Consider the following 12157-nt stretch of genomic DNA (forward strand, 5'->3'; position numbering starts at 1 on the left):
GATAAACAATAATCCAGTCAAGGCGTAGAGAGGGGTTATGAAGAAGTGCCCAGGCGCACTGACTCAACTAGCGTCAATATAATAATAATAATGTACATTGACTATTTATATTAAAAAACATACATTAATAATATATAATATGTATTAATTATATATTATTTATATTAATAATGTAATATATGTCTGTTATCAATATATCTGTTATCGAAAAATATTTGACGTTATAATATTGTAGCTAATTTATATTGTTTTATTTATTCTCTTAAATAATCTCAGTAGTATTTCAAATCGCTGACTGATACCTACTATATTAGAAGATGTAAAAATGTTTATTAAATGACGCTAACAAATAATTTGATCATGTAGTTAGAGTAGCCAATTCGGTTTTCTTAACTAAATGATCCTAAAAACAAGCAAAAATAGATAAATAAAATTAAGCATTGATTGCTGACTGACTTCTACTAAATTTTCGAATAGTTAGTTTTTCTAGTTTTTGCTAGTATTTTAGATTTGTTTGTAAAATAAAGGCAGATTCAGATAACATAGAAATTAAGTTAATTTGAAGAATTAATAGTTTTGATATTGATTGATGCTTATTTAGTACTGATAAGTAATAAAACCTATAAAACATCTTTCATAACTTATCACAAATAATTTATTAAATATATGTGTTAAACTTTATTGCTAAAAAGATATCGGCTACCAAAGAAATCATATTACATCTTAATTAACTTAATGAAAGTTAAAACCAATCAACAGACTGAATAACCTGTTAATTAGATAATGGTTTCCTATGAACTGACTTTTTCGATAGAAATTCTGTATAGAAACTTTTGTGAGTCCAGACGGATTCAGTTCAAACACGAATTGAATTCAATGAATCTAATTTACAGCGATCTCTCAAAATAAATACTTGAATAAAGAACAAAGAATAAAACATCCACATCAAATTCAGAATAAATAATAACAAACAATAATAAGTAGATAATACTTTATATTATCAATTTAATAATTAAAATTAATATATAACGAAACAATATATACTCATTTAATTTCAGTAACTAAACTTATTTTTTTTATACAAATTTTCTTATTAATTAGATGAAGTCATTTAAGAACGAACTTGTTGAAATGCATAAGTATATTAAATTAACTCAAAACTATTTTCTTCCTCTTTTATCCGAATTATATTAGTGAAAAAGTTCGGATTAAATTTAATCAATTAAACAAATTTTACTTTCAAGGAACTTCTTTCTCCTACACTTTCCTTTATAAGTTTGAAATATTCGAATGCGTTCGTCACATATGTTTTGCATATTTTAAATAAAAATTTGGAAAATTCTAACAAATCCCACTCCATCCGTTTTTACTTTTATTCATACTGTACTCTACCACGAACTGTTGTTGTGACATTTTGTAAATTACACCAAGCTGTAGCAATAATAGAAGCACAATGTCCTTGCTACCTTGTCATTTATATATACCGACATATAATATATATGTCTGTGAATGTGGAGTCGTGTAAGTAACTATATGGGCGTTAAACTGCATTTGTGTTTAAGGACTCAAGTATTTGTAGTGAAGTCTTTGATAGCACGTGAAAGTTTGTCGTTTATACATGCAAATAAGGGGGACGAGTGTGCATGATACGTCAACTCACAACCAATTTCATTTTCTATATATTCTTAGGGTTGTCATAAGACAATAAATTATTAAATTAGATCATTTTATTAATTTTAATTAAATTTATTTAGTATGAGAAGATTAATAAAAAGTAAATTTATAGAAATTAATAAGATTTTTTTTTTCATTTTGTTGTTTTGAAAAAGCCAATTAACCGATGAGAAAAGAATCTGTAATACGCAAAACTTTCGCAGAACTGATGTTTATACTACTTAATGTGGTTGAATAAGAAATTAGTACCAAATATTTTAAAGTTAATATGATAACTTAAAAAGTTAATATATTTGTACTGATTGTACTGCATACAATCTCACGTAAACACGGATAAATAAAAATTGAACCGAGATAGCATCAGATGTTAGAAAAGAGCAGAGACTGCAATCGGACATGTCTAAGTTGGTAACTGATGTACCATGGTTTATAAAGAATATCATCCTTCTCAGAAATTTGGGCGTATCGTCAGCAACAGAAGAGACTACTTGATGTAACTGATAGTTTCTGTCAAAGAAGATCAACCAACAAACAGCGTTTATTAAATCTAAGATTTAAAATACTTATTGTTAGTTTCTATATTAAAGATACAGCAAAGGTACAAAAATGTGAAACACAAAAATGGAAGGGATCCCTCTATAGTGATGGCAGATGTTATTAGGAACTATTTTTCATTTGCTTCTTGGAGACAGAGTACAGTTCTTCTTTTTAATCAAACTATTCTTCAGTACTCTTCTGTAGTTAATGGATAATAACATTAACAAAGTTTACTGAACCTTAGCCACATAGGTTGGATCTAACTATAGTGTCTACATCAGTGTTTTGCAGTACGGAGCATGTTGACTATAAGGTGACAAATTGAATGTTAAGGGCGATTAATTAACTGAATAACATTAACATAAATTGTTTCTATAACCATATGGGTTGGGTAAAAGCATACTATCTATACCAGTTCCATTTGCAGGTAAGGGGTTAGAATATCACCTAGGTATGGCATAGCTTTCATGGAACCAAATTACGAGATAGCATGCAACAGAGTGAGATTTAGAAGAATTGTTGAGGCCCTAGTAAGGCATACCAGTCGTAAGAGACGATTAAAATCACGGTGCTATTCTGACACTCTTGAGAATGTGAATGGTAGTGAGTAACATTCACAAAGAAATGTAGTAGTGTACGCGCAAAAGAAAAAAACTTCTTAATAGAATAGGTGAATAAGGAAACAATGTTTCTTCCGTCGATAGAAGACAGATTGAAGCATTAAGAGTGGCATACCATAGATACAACACAACCAGTTGTCAATGATGAAATAAATCTAGTCTATAATAAAAGAAAACTACGTAAAAAATGGCAACAATCACGATTAATACAAGATAAAAGAAACCTTAATAATGCCACTCAAAAATTAAGAAGAGAAATCAGCAATTTTAAAAATGAAAATGTTAAGAAATATCTTACAAACTTGACTAACTATTCTCTCTGGAAAGCTATGAAAAAATATAAAAGACCGATCACACATAATCCTCCATTAAAAAAAAATAATAATGAATGGGCGAAAAGCAATATTGAAAAGGCACATGTTTTGGCTGAATATTTAAGTAATACCTTCAATCAAGAAGAAACCCATCATATAGAGCCAAATAACAACATAGATGATGAAGCTATTTCGCGGATAAAAAATAAAGAAGTAACTGGGGAAATCAAAAAATTGAAATTAAAGAAATCACCAGGATATGACCTCATAACTAGTGAAGTGTTGAAAAAGCTACCTCCAAAAGGAGTAGCCAAACTTGCACAGATATTTAATGCGAGTATAAAATTAAATCATGTCCCTAGCTATTGGAAAGTTGCTGAAGTTGTGATGGTACTAAAACCAGATAAGGACCAACATTCTCCAACTTCATATAGACCAATCTCTCTCCTGCCAACCATAGGAAAACTGTTCGAAAAGCTTATCTGTAAAAGACTTGAAAAAGTAGTTTGTCAAAGAAATCTTATCCCAAATCATCAGTTTGGATTTCGGAAAAAACACTCAACAATCGAACAAGTACACAGAGTTACGCACGAAATAGAAAAGGCATTTGAAAACAAAGAAACTTGTTCAGCTGTGTTTCTGGATATATCAAAGGCTTTTGATGGGGTTTGGCACTCTGGCCTGATATATAAGTTAAACACTATCCTGCCACAGCAATATTGTAAACTACTGGAATCGTATATTGGCGAAAGGTACTATCGAGTTAAACTACTTGACGCGTATTCGAAATTATATCCTATAAATCGCGGGGTCCCTCAGGGGAGTATACTAGGCCCATTGCTGTACCTGCTGTACACATATGATTTGCCAGTGAATCCAAGATGTATTGTTGGAACTTTTGCAGATGACACGGTATTAATGGCTACAGGTCCAAACAACAAGGTGTCTACCACTAAGCTTCAAATCGCTCTTCAAGAAATTGAACAATGGACAAATAAATGGAAGCTGATAGTAAACAGTTCAAAATCTAATCATGTAGACTTTACTAACAAAAGAGAAAATCAAATTTCATTATTTCTAAATAGCGTAAAAATTCCAGTTGCAAATTCTGCGAAATATCTAGGTATGACTCTAGATGCCAAACTGAGATGGAAGGTACACGTCAAGAAAAAATTAAATGAGCTAAAAATAAGATACAAAAAGTTAACTTGGCTTATTGGAAGGAGATCTAAATTATCTCAGCAAAATAAGCTTATGATCTATAAACAAGCCTTCAAGCCGGTCTGGCTCTATGGCGTCCAAATCTGGGGTTGTGCGAAGAAACATATAATAGATATGATGCAAAGATTTCAAAACAAAGCAATCAGAGATGCAGTTAACGCTCCGTGGTACGTGCGAAATTCTGATCTACATCGAGACCTAAAAATACCTACTGTCAAACAAGAAATTCAGAAGGCTGCTAAAAAACATTATGACAGGCTGAGACAACACTTAAACAGCACCATTCCAGCGCTACTTTGTGATGTCACTCACAGACGCTTATGCCGCTTCAAACCTAATGACCTTTTGAGGCGTTTCAACCAGCAAGGAGATGACTAGTTCGTATCTATATGCTCACCCTAGATAGACTTAGATAAATTTACTTGTAATAAAAAAAACCTCTTGTTAGTCAATATGACTAGTTGTTGTAAATTTAAACTCTTCATTTTGTTTAAATATAAATAATAATAAAAAATGATGAAATTGTTCGAAAAGGCTAATTTAACTCACTATTAATTGGTCTGACCACTTAACCCAATCAACCATACTGGTTTGATTTTGCATCCAAGTATATATATGTTCGACTGACTTACTATATACAATACATATTCAATATTAATAAAATGACAGAATTATCTACCCGACAACTTAAGATCAAAGTATATAAAATAAAAACTGTATCAAAACTATTTTTCCTTAAAATACCAACTAATTAATTTTTATAAACTCAAAACGTCATTACATAGACTTTTTGGATTTCTGCTCATATTTAAAATCTTAAATTCTGTACGTTTGCAAAGTTAAAGTTTTAAGAAATGGAGAATTGAATGGTGTCGGTTCTATAAAGATACTCCCTTACTTTAAAATTTTAAAATTCAAAACTTATGGCAACTCTAACCAAACTTTTAAAACATACCATATCACGTTACTCATACAGTGATCCACGCTGTTTGTTGTTTGCAACACGTTCATTTATGTTGCTGATAAAATTTGTAAAAAAAAAAATATTGTTGCCGCCAACAGCTGCAAACGTTTCATTACATACGTGAATGTTCTTTTCGACATGAGTTTGTCGTCAACATTTTCCCTCGTTTCCCACTTAAATTTCTTGGTGTTCGTATCGGTGTTGCTGTCAACACCTTACTTGTACACCTACGAGCACAACAATTGCTCACACCTTTCGCAATACTTACATATTCAGATTCAGATTCAGATTTGCCTGCGTACGTGTAAATTGAACATAAGTTTAGAAAGAAAAGTTTTAGTTTGTCAAACTTTTTGCTGCTGTTGCTTCTACCTCAGCAATTGCCACTGCTACAAAAATTACTGTTTCTGTTGTTGCATCCAGCATTGAGCATTGCTGAGTTTTTACTATTAACTACTTCCCGTTCTTGTCTTCGGTGCAAGTTGGAACAATGTAAAGTACCTACTTGTACTTCAAATCAAGGATATGATAATTGCCTCCTTGAAAACTACGTCTAACTTTTATTCTTGCATAATTGCGTATTAATTTGACAATATTTTTATGCTGTTCTGAATTTGAGTTAGTCAGCTAAACACAATTAAATTTTGGAATATAGATAATATTTCAAACATATTGGATTAGAGTCATTTTGTCAAATTAATGAAATTATTTTCTTTGGAAGATAGTTGTATTCCAGATAAAATTGAATTAGTACCTATACTAAATAAAGTAATAATTTATTTTATTATTGGAATCAAATTCACAAAAATTTAATATTAATTTATATTATATATTCAAATGGCACCAGGCTGAAGCTGTTAGTAATAGACAACTCCCTTCAAATTTCACTACTCCAAGTTTTCAGTCGTTTGTGGAGGATCATCGGCCTTTATACCGTGATCATATTGATGTTACACCCATTGATTAAGTGTCTTTGCTCTTTTTAAATGATTCCAAACTGTCATGTGATTGATATTAAGTACCTCCGCTATCTCTTGACAACTTGCGTCTATACCAGAAGTGTTGCTATGTTGCTATACCAGATCTGGCAAATATAGTGCCTGAGCGATGACAGTGGTGCCGTGTTTGGTCAAAAAATCGCGTACAACAAGAATTTTCCATAGTAAAAATCGCTAAATGCACTTGAGGTAGTCCCACATTAACAGCGGCTGTAAACAAACTAATTGACAGATGGCGCTCAAATTTGTACCATATGTCAAGAAAGGGTGTACAAATATAACAAAAAAAAATTTTAAAAAAGGTCTATTACTTAAGGAGTAGTTAACAAACAACAAAATACCGGATACTTTTTGAGCAGAAGGTACGGTATATTTTGCATTTATTTTATTTAAAATTATTTCTTTTTTGTGAGTACAGATGTTATTGCTTCGGCACTTAGTTTTACTAAGAGAAATGCTCAGTTTGATTTATTTATAAATGCATTTTCAATGGATTATCACATTCTTATCATTAATGATTAATATTTGTTTTAAAATATTTTTAATTTTTTAGCGAAATTATTCTCAAATTGTCTGAGATGGTAGTGTAGTGTTGAAAAGAATCTCCAACTAAGAAGATCTTTAAATTAATAGCTCGAAGCAAATCATATACAAGGAAATAGTAACAAACTTAAAGTTTCGAATAATATTTAATTAAACAACGAAAATGTCAAATTTCTTTATAAACTATTATATTTATAATTTTGCTTATTTGCTTATTTGCTCTCAAATATTATTCGGCAAAATAATACCGAATACAGTAGTGTTGGGTAAGTTTTTTAACGCATTATTAATTTCTATTATTTATTTAAACAAAAAAATTATGATTAGAAAGATATGAGTATGTATGTAATAATAAGGTTAGGTTAGGTTCGGAAGGCGCGTGCTGAAAGTTGCCAGCGCTTCCACTCGGAGGCATGTATTGCCAATTGTGATGTCCTCAGAAACATTTTGCCGGCAGAGGCGAGTTGCTAACCTTTGTAATCCTTGTTAAACCATTTGGTTTAATCTAATTTAATAACAAACTATGTGAGAAACCAATTTTGGTTTAATAAGATATATAATAAGATATATAAAATGATATATAAGTTATATCATACTATGTTTACATTAAGACTTATCCAACATTTTTATCATACTTTTATGTGGACTTTTTACGGACTTTTATGGATTAAGGAAAAATTTACTGAATATCTATTAAGTGAAATATTGAGTGAAATTTTCTAAATATAACATTAATTGCTTAATCAGTGAATTTGCAAAGGTTATCGTTGTTTTCAGTATATTTTTTTCCAAAGACACGACAAAGAGACTTTTAAATGGTGCAAATTTTAAATAAAAATCAAAATAAATTTACTGATAATTTTATTTTCATTGTAAATAATTTATTGCTTAACGCTTAAAAAAACAAAAAAATATGTTTTATAATTTAACTTCAAATTGTATTGTCTTGAAAGTGATTAAAATCTTTATTATAATTTGAATTAATTTGAATCAGTTGTACTGAGAGCCTTCATATTATTGATCACTTCGTCCATCCACTGAAGATGCGGACGTCTTCTGGCGCACTTTCCAAGAGTGAATATTGAATCAAGCACCTTTCTAGTCAGAATATTATCTTCCGGCTAACATATTATTAACATATTTGCACAATATGACCAAACTAGCGAAGCGGCTGGATGTTTATGTGCTTAACTATGTCAATGAAGCGATATAGCTCACGCAACTCATCGTATTATCTAATTTGATACTCGTTGTCAACGCATAAGGAACCATAGTTCTACCAAAGAATTATTCTCACGAATTCACCTAACGCATTTTTATAATTGCTGATAATTGTCCAAACTTCTGTATCATACAGAAGCTCAGCTCTTTATCACATGATAAGAGAGTTGTAGAGCATGATTTTTGTTTGTAGAAAAAGGGTTTTTTTCTCATAAAAAAATATTAGCCTTGAACTTAATCAAAATCTCATACCTTCTACATTATTAATATGTATTCACTGATGTGTAGTTTAAATTATCCGAAATAATTAATTAGTTAAACCGATACAGTTTTAAGTATTATTTATTACATAATTTCATTCACCATGTTTTTCTTAATAACTTCAATTTTATTTTTCTAAACAAAATCTACAATAATTACAAAAAATTTAGACATCGTCAAAAGTGTCCAAAAATTTAATCCACAAATTAAACGCCATTGTGTTCAATATTTACTTGTCATGTTGCTGACAAGTTTAAGCTGCCAGTAGATACTTAAGCATTAGAGTATTAGAAATTAAACCATTTTGCGGTAAATGACAGCATCGATTTGGCTGCTAACGTCTATAAGAGGAAACTAACTGAAGTGAAGTGAAGCAGCAATGAGACTTATATTGTGACATCTATGAGTAAAGTTCTTTAAATATTGTTGTCAAAAGTTCGTCCTGGTAGAATATGAAAAATTGAATACTCATTAACACAAATTGGAAATTAGTTGTATGCACTAATTACACAACTCAAGACCACATGATGTTGGTATTAACCAAAAATAGGTTGATTAAATTTCGCTACTCACAGTGTAAATTTTGTGACTTTAAAAACAAACAATAAATTTACCTAAGATACTTTAAAAAAAAGTTTATCGAAAACCAAGCAAAAGAAAATTCCTAAAAAGCACATTGAACCAAATACGTTCGCCTTCGGTTTCAAAAAAAAAAAAATATATGTAGGTATATATTTTTCTATTTTTATTTTATAATTGAATCTACTGTTAAAGTTATTGCCCTACGAAAATTGAATTAGAGCAAACCTTACTTAATACCTAACAAGGAAGACAACGTGGAACATCTAACACGACCTACACCATAAGCCGTTAATCAACCACTAAAATGACTCCTTAAATCTGACTTGATTAGATGTAAACTTTATTTCGTATACAGCACATTAACGTTGTAAAGATGCCCCCAGCCCACCAATGTTCCACACAAAAAATAAACATAAGCCACCAAATGCCACCACAGCAGTTGTAACAATTGTCATACCATTTGTCAAAAGAGCCGCGAATACTCCTCCTTCGACTTGCCATTGCGCATGTACTTTGTAAATAATTTAAATATAATTTTTTCTGCCCTATTGCAAAGTAGCAGATAAACTAAAACAGAATCCACCATGTGCTTCTTTCTTGGCACATGGTGGATTCCATCGAAAGTATGCAAAGTTAATGTTCGAATTTCGAACAATTTAAACGATGCTCCATTCGAAGTCGCATAGTTGGATGCTGCCGACCATAAACGAAGTGATAAATTTCGTTGGCGTTCGTTTGATTTTGTATCACTGCTGCTTGATTCCTTCTGAAGGATATGCTTCAGCTTCAGTTTTCAAACGTCGTTGCTAACATTTGGACGCGTTATGTGGGAATCTGTTATCAATCAAATTCACTGATAAAATAGTGATTTTTAACTAATTCTGTTGTGGTTCGATAAAATTAATTGAAATAAATTACTTAAATTAAATAAATAGAAAAATATTTAAAAAAAATAAATAAATAAGTAAATTAATTCTTTTATATACGAAACATTCGTATATTATTTATTAATTAATTAATGACAAATAGATATAATTTATAATTCTATTAAAATGAGTTTTTGTGTAAGATAACTCCAACTGCGGTATTAAAATGACAACTGCATAAATCAAAATATTTTATTTATAAGTGTTAAGTGATCTTCTTAATGAAATAGAAATGAAATTTATTTCAAAACTTAATTTATATCGATTTTTTCTGGGTTTAATTAATAAAAATGAAAAAATGATGATCGTCTTACTACTGATCCTTGCAATTGTTAGAGGTAATTTATTTTATACTATCTATTATATGTTATATATGTAATTTTATTTATAAATTAAATTTCTTATATAAATTAAATTTATTGTAAAAAAATATCTACAAAAAAAAAAAACAGAAAATTCTCTAAATAAAGATATCTTTAGGTTTCTAAATGTTAAATAATAAAATATTATTAATTTGTTTATTTAAGAATTTTAAACTAGTTGAAATTAAATTTTAATGTAATATAAAATACAGAAAAATATTCCATAACTATAAAAATTTAAAGATAGTATTATTTAATAAAATGTATTAATAAAATGAAATGAATGGAAATCATCATTTATTATTATAAATCATACATTTTTCGAAATGCTTTAATTATTAATAAAATAAAAAATATAAATATTAATTAATTATTTATTAAAGATATATATATTTATAAAAAACTTACTGCTAATAAAAATTAAATAATTTAAGAAAATTTTAGTTTGGGTAGATCTAGCAAGTAATTAATTAATTGATATATATATTTTTTATTTTCTTAACAACTTAAACTTTCCACTTCTATTAAGGTTTTAACCAGTTGAATTGCATCTTTCTACATAATTAACTACAAATTAATAGTAACAAAAAAAATTGAGAAAATTAATTAATTTATATATATTATTTTATGATATTGAATCAGGTAATATAATTTATTGAAAATTTAATAGTAATATTTTTAACTTTAATTTAAAAAAATATATAAATTAAGAAAATAAATTAAATAATTTTATTAAAAAATTAAATTTTTGAAATCAAATTTAATTATATCATTTAAGAAAATTCTAGTTTAATTTAGCACATAATTAATTAACAAATACGTATATCTTTTATTTTATCAACAACTAAAAGCTTCAAAATATATTATTAAGAGCAATGAAAAAAAGTATATAAAATAAAACTTCCTATAAATTTAAATATTAATGTAATATTAAGCAATTAAAAAAAAAAAATTAAAACTAAAAAATAAAATTGGAAATTTTTAAAAATAAATAATAATAAAATTAAAATTTAATATAACTTAATTTAATTTTAATTTAATTTTAAAATAAAACTAATTTTTAACCAAAATTATCAAATAGATTTAAAGTACAATTTTTAAATTTATTATATAGATGAAAATAAATATTAAACAAAAAATATTATAACTCAAAATAAAAAATAATTTTTAAAAGAAGTAACGAAAAATATCGGTACTATTATTTAGAAATATAATATATAACAAATAATAAAGAATTTCAAAAAATTATAAATTAAATTACTTCTGAGTAAATAACATTATATAAGTAAACAAACGTTACATACATTACATAATAAAATATTAAATATTTATATCTGAAAGTATCAAAAAGCACTTTTGAAAGTATTGTTTTAAGTCAAAGATTGTAATTAGAAAGGTTATTAGTATAATAAACTATTCTTTATAAAATAAAATTAATATACCATATATTCATTTATTATCTTACTAAGAATAAAAAATAATAGCAAATGTTAAAAATAATATTAAAAAATATTTAAATGTAATCTCTATATATGATATAACATAATAAAATATAATATATTATAATACAATATAATTGTTTCTCAGCCTTATGACTAAAATCAAAGTGTAGTATCTCTTCTTATTAGTTTAACATTATTAATATAATATAATAGATATGTTTTGCTTAAATATTTTATTTATTGGTTATATAAAAATGAATTTTATCTTAAATTAAAAACTACCAAATTTTAATGTTTTAATTTTCAGTTATAACAAATCAAATAACATAAAAATACATTATTTGTAATTAATAAATAAAATATAATATATAGATAATAAGTTTCATATAGAACTATGAAACAAAATAATTATTCCTAAAAATTTTGAAAAGTGTATAATGTTTATATTATTAAATTAATAAACGCAAATTATTATGTATATAAATATGGTAT

The 12157-nt window shown here is 27.6% G+C and overlaps 1 protein-coding gene across 1 annotated transcript in view; it reads left to right on the forward strand.

Moving 5' to 3' along the window:
- Positions 1-7069: 7069 nt before the first annotated feature.
- Positions 7070-12157, forward strand: part of LOC119670192 (roundabout homolog 3) — a 57388-nt gene continuing 52300 nt past the window's right edge. The window contains exon 1 of the mRNA XM_038080356.1: positions 7070-7137. The gene's annotated coding sequence lies outside the window, so the exon portion shown is untranslated. The remainder of the gene's footprint in view (positions 7138-12157) is intronic.

This window comes from Teleopsis dalmanni, chromosome 1 (assembly GCF_002237135.1).
Source record: "Teleopsis dalmanni isolate 2A chromosome 1, ASM223713v2, whole genome shotgun sequence".
Lineage (NCBI taxonomy): Eukaryota > Metazoa > Arthropoda > Insecta > Diptera > Diopsidae > Teleopsis > Teleopsis dalmanni.